Source organism: Arachis duranensis, chromosome 5, assembly GCF_000817695.3.
Source record: "Arachis duranensis cultivar V14167 chromosome 5, aradu.V14167.gnm2.J7QH, whole genome shotgun sequence".
Lineage (NCBI taxonomy): Eukaryota > Viridiplantae > Streptophyta > Magnoliopsida > Fabales > Fabaceae > Arachis > Arachis duranensis.
Window position 1 is genome coordinate 82866997 of NC_029776.3, and position 6166 is coordinate 82873162.

Consider the following 6166-nt stretch of genomic DNA (forward strand, 5'->3'; position numbering starts at 1 on the left):
ATCTTGAGTCTTCCACTTCTTCTCACACCAAAGATTTTGAACTTGGACAAAGGTTACGATGTTGGTGCAGTGGGCAGTGATGCAGGTGTATGCAAGATGGTGGGCAGTGATGCTGGTGTGGGTAAGGTGGTGGGCAGTGAAGGTGGTACAGAAATTTATGGAGGTTGTGATGGGGTACAGAGGTGTTTGTAGGCTGTGAGGGTGGTACAGGAGTGTGTGGAGGCTGTGATAGTGGTACAGGAGTGTGTGGAGGCTGTGAGAGTGGTGCAGAGGTGTGTAGTGGCTGGGATGGGGGTGCAAGGGTGTTTGTAGGCTGTGATGGTGGTGCAGTAGTGTGTGGAGGCTGTGAGGGTGGTGTAGGGGTGTGTGATGTAGCCCTCGCTCTACCCCTTTCTCTGGTCATCCCTACTGTTGCTCTTCCTCTGCCTCTCCCTTTAACCATCCTAGATCTAGCAGTAGGAGCAACTGCAGATCCATTTGCTTCAACAGCAGCAGCAGGTTCATTAGCAGCAGAACTAACTCCTCCAGCTCCACTTGCAGCATCAGATCCTTGTGTGCCTTCAGGAGCTACAAAATGAAATTGCAGTTAATAATAGTGTCATGACCCGAACCAAGCCATGACTGGCGCTCAAGGGACAAGTCCCTCAGCAAGCCAAACGACCAAATTTTCAGAAAAACAGACAGAATCTCCTCTGTTTCTAGGACCTTACCAACATAAATATTAACTCCCTGTATCAATAATAAACCTCTTAAATATTAACTCCCTGTATTAATAATAAACCTCCATTTCCCAAGACAACAACAACAACATACTCCAAATTATATCCACAACCAAATATATCCAAAATACGCATCATATATATATATATATATATCAAGTTGATAACTAGAGTATATAGTTAAAACCATAAGTTTTACATAACCAAATCATAATCACCACCTAAACAGTTCAAGATTCAAAATAACATAACCCACACGAGGATCCTGCCTGTGACATATGGAGCATTGACATAATCTAGATTTTTAGCAAAGGTTCCATTACATAATTACTTAGCCCTTGGAAAGAAGAAGGGCTCACCAAAATGACTAAGATCTACTGAGGGGCAGGTGGAATGGAACCTGGAATGACTCCTGTATCTGAAAAACATGGGAATATAATAGGGTGAGTTTTGCAACTCAGTGAGCAAACATTACATCTATAACCCACACGAGACAATACAGAATTTACCTTGAAAATTATATTTCTTTTCAGAGATGAGAAATTCATATTAATTAATTATACAAACATTAGATAAATAGTTAAGCGGATGAACTGAAATGGGAGTTCTCATTCCAGAAGTCAAATCAAATCAAATATTACACACCTAGGGCGGCTCCACCTCTAAGGGTAGCCCTTTCCTCTAGTGTGCACGTACGGTATATCAGATCCAACGTGTGGCCTACACGTTAGGCTAGCAACGCCCCTGCTAGCTGAGGTCTGAGCCAGATGCATCTAGGTTAACGTCATAACGCCGCTAACTACGGTTTTCTAGTCAGAGTCTCCCAAACCAATCCAAACCAAATCACTTATAAAAATCTCTAGTACTTATAACATACTACTAAATTCCATAGCAAATCAATATATATAGGATTGCATACTAAAATTTAATTAAAATTTACATAAGGTCAAATAAGAAAACATTTATACTTTACAAAATATATAAATATCGTCTCGTGTGTATTTTTATAAAGTTGTAAGTTTCACAAATCAATATTTATTTTCAAAAATTCAGAAATCACAATAATAAAATATTTTCAAACTCCAAAATTAATGATTCAACATAGATATTGATAATAATATATTTAAAAACAATTATAGATATAATATCCACTCACAACTTGATTCAAAAGAACCGGAAGCAACTCTGAGCGCGTCAACGAGCTACCAAATGATGTCCAATAATTCTACAACTCTAGAAATATGACAATAATGATATTTGTGAGCTACTAATACTGTCAATTAACATAATCTTACTCACCTTGACAAAAGCCCCAAATTTTCTAACCCTAATAACCCTAATTCGGATTTATACATACCCATCAATATATAGATGACAAAAATTGGGAATATGGCTAATTATTGAGTCAAAGAGTTACCTTGAAGCCTCAATAATAATTGGAACTCAAATTTGAATGCTTCCTTCACTCATTAGTATGAGCTTCTTGATTTGGGGTTGTGAAAAATAAAAATTTACTTTGGATATAGATGATATATTAAAATAAAGATAAAATAAAAGGGTAAAATAAAATCTGGTGTGTTGTGGTTGGATGAAGATTTTGAAATGAAGAAAATGGAATGGAAGAGGAGATGAAGGAAAAAAGAGGGTTTGGTTTTGATTTGTATGAAGGAAATAAAAATAAAAGAGAGAGGGAGGGATCAGGGAAGGCTCGAGAGAATAAGGAGGGGGGAAGGGGTTTAAGTGGGGGCATGTGCCACCCACGTGACTATGCACTTCTGTTTCCTTTTTTTTTTCCGTGGGTATAACAAATAGTTCCTCAACATATGAACAAAATAAATTGGCAACCAATACCTGTCACTATAGGGTTTGGACATAGTCTCCTATTGCGTCCGTATTGGCCACAATTACTGCAGGTAACAGATGTTCCAGTTCTTCTATATTTTGTTTGTGTTCTGTTTTCATCGGGTTCCTTTATCCTAACCATCCTTGGCCTTCTTGGTTTAACTCTGAAAATTGGAGGGATGATGGTATCGCATTGTATCTTTGGCCACATATTTTCTCCATTGATTGGTGATATTGACTGCCCATATGTAGCAAGGTATGCTGCCTTGCTGTGATAGTTACTACAATAATCTTCCGGGTTGTCACCCTTCTCAAAGATAGCACAGCAAGCATGGGGACAGGGCATACCACACAAACCCCAGAACCTACAACTACACCTTCCAGCCATCAAATCTATCACAAACCTTTCCATGATCATCCTGTTCTTATGGTGGACTTCAAACTTCAGGTCTCCGGCCCATTTAGCTTGCCACTCCATAGCTCTAACCGCGATGATATCTAGTCGTTTCTTGGGTTTTGGCAAAACAAAGCCCTCATACCTCTCTGCCTTCTTCTTTTTCTCTGCAAAGTTTGTCATCAAGTAGCACTTAATCCATTCAAACATAGTCAGAATTGGCTTGTCTCTTGCCTCTAGGATTCTTCCGTTGAATGCTTCCGAGATGTTGTTCATCAGCATGTCACTCTTGGCCAGAAATGTGAAGTGACTCTTTGTCCACAATTTTGGATCCAAAGCAAACAACTTGTTATAACAATCTCTGTTGATCTCCTTTAGTTGATTCATCCTTCTTTCACACTCTTCCACATAGGTAGCTTTGACAATAGACAGAATTAGGTCCCTTAGTACAGTACCACCCCCATATGCTTTTTTATAGTTGGCATATAAATGCCTCAAACAAAGCCTATGCTCCAGTGTTGGCAATGCCTCTTGAAAGATATGCATCAGCCCCTGATTTATTATTTTAGTGCAGAAGACAATATACTCATGTAACAGATTAATATAGCATCTAAACATAACAGATTAATGTTCACTAACATATCAAATTTTGAAGATTAATGTTCAAAAGCTTAGCCATTGCATCTAAACATAGCATCACTAACATAGCAGATTTATGTTCACAAGCTTAGCCATTACATATATGATCATATACATTTCAGATTTATGTTCAAAAGCTTAGTCATTGCATCTAAACATAGCAGATTTATGTTCACAAGCTTAGCCATTACATATATGATCATATACATTTCAGATTTACATTTACAAATCAGATTTATATTCACAAGTCTCCAGTTTCATATATCATCATATACATCATATACATAGCAGATTTATATTCAAATCAAATAAGTTGTAAAAAAATTAGGTGATACCTTTTGTTGGTCACTCATAAAAACTCACTTTCTTGATTCTCCAATATCATTTAACAGCAGCTCCAAGAACCACCCCTCAACTGTCCTTAGTCTCTGCTTCTACTGCAGCTACGACAATGGAAAAGTAATTGTCATTTGGATCTCTGCCAATAGCAACTAGCAGCTGCTGTCCATGTTTGCAGGAACTTGACACCAGTGACTTAGCCATTCTCATCGCATCCCCATTTGACTTCATCTCTCTAAGACCTGACTTCAAATCCATCCCAGGTTTCTTGTACCAGACCCTGGCGAAACCCTTAGACCCTTGTTGCTTTAGCTGACTGACAATCTCTTGCAATGACCATTCATCAACCTCAAAATGTAAATCCTCCACAACCATTCCTCCTAAATACTCTATTCGTTGTCCACTGTCAACAAATTTGCCACTATGATGAATTTCGATACTGAAATCCGAATCACCCATAACTGCATACCAAAAAAAAAATAATGCCATAAATTCCTTTCCAAACAGTTTCAGAAAGAAAAAGGAAGCTCTTATAAACAATATGACAAATTTTCTCAAGAGAAAAAACAAAAACCCTTCAATGATTCAAAGGTTGAGCGTTGTCTTACCTGGAGGTAGAAGCAACGCCTACGACGACGGCAGTACTGCCGGAGACACGAAACCCTCCAGCAATATTCCGGGGGAGTTGAACTTGGTAGCAGAGCGAGTTGGCAAGCAGTGAATGTGAACGGGTTTCTTCTCTAAGTTTGGGAGAAGAGAGAGAACGAACAGTTGCTAAGTGTGGGAGGGTAAAATGGTATTTCAGATAAATGTGAGTGAAAGAGAATTAGGGATTTCACATAAAGTTACAGAATCTTTAAATTAGGAACGAAATATTCTGTTAAATCTAATTGTTTGGTTACAGTAGGGACCTAATTGAAAAAAAAAATAGGTGCAGGGACTCAATTAAAAGGAAAAAAAGTATAAAGACCTAATTGAAAAATTCGCAAAACTATAGGGACCAACATAGTAATTAAATCTTATTAGAATTGAGGATTTGAGACTTTAGATTGGGATAAGTTTGGCCACAAGACAAGGTAAAAAAGGGTTTAGCTAATAGAGATATTAACTCTTTTGGAACCAGTAACGCGTAAACCATGTCAAACCAAGACCGATCAATATCCGAACGGAACGGATTCGAACCAAAGCAAGAATCTCCTTCTTGAGAAGATTATGAATTGTGTTCTTCTAGTCATCTAGTTCATTTTATGCTTCATTCGTGTGGATTTTTATGTAGGTAAGATAAAACTTATGATATAAGAATAATTGTATATAATACATCATTTACTTATATATTTTTAAAATTAAACTAAATAATTTTATTAGAAAATGTTTTATTAAATAATTTGAAATAATTGTATTTTCTAACACAAAAGAGTATTCTTATTTTAAAAATATTATGAGCATATTAAACATCAATCATTAGATATTTGTATATAAATATATATTTTTTAATTTATTTTTAATGTATATTTTTGTATTTTTAGTAACTGATTTTTTATTTATACATAATATATTTGTTCTCATTTATATTTTTGAATTTTTTTGCATAAAAATATGGGTAAAAAACCATATTAAGCCAAATGAGTGAAAAAATAACGTAAATACGCCAAAGCAAAAATCGTTTCAGCAATAAGCCAGACCGCATTTTTATATAATTCGAACCAGCTTGGTTCGAACTCAAATTGGTAGTAAATCGAACCAGCTTAGTTCGAATTAGGGTAATAAATCGAACCAACCTGGTTCGAATTATGAATGAACATAATTCGAACCTAGGTGGTTCGAATTATAGAGAGAGGGTTTCTGTGTAATTCGAACCGGGCTGGTTCGAATTACACCAATCATAGGTCGAACCAGACCGGTTTGAATTAGTGTGAGACTGATTGAGCTGTGTATCTATGGACGAGGCAGATCCGAATCGGCCAAAGAGGTGCGGCCTATGTCGCCAACCCGGCCTATGTCACCAATCATAGTTCGAACCAGACCGGTTTGATTGTTTATGAATAATGCAACACTGTCCGTAGATGCACAATTTAATAAGAAAAAAATAAACACTAAACTGTTTCAAGATTCGTTGATCATACAAAGTGAATGTCCCACAAGAGAAATAAAAAAAAAACATAGGTGAACAGAGTATAACATAATAAAAAAAGTACAAACCACTATCATACATGATTGAACTTTAAAGAAAAAA

The 6166-nt window shown here is 36.6% G+C and overlaps 1 long non-coding RNA gene across 1 annotated transcript; it reads right to left on the minus strand.

Moving 5' to 3' along the window:
- Window positions 1–856: 856 nt before the first annotated feature.
- Window positions 857–2453, minus strand: LOC107489842 (uncharacterized). The gene is made up of 3 exons (XR_001592303.3): window positions 2137–2453; window positions 1876–1952; window positions 857–1137 (listed from the first exon to the last, which is right to left on the minus strand). It is a non-coding gene; the product is annotated as an uncharacterized LOC107489842 (long non-coding RNA).
- Window positions 2454–6166: the final 3713 nt, after the last annotated feature.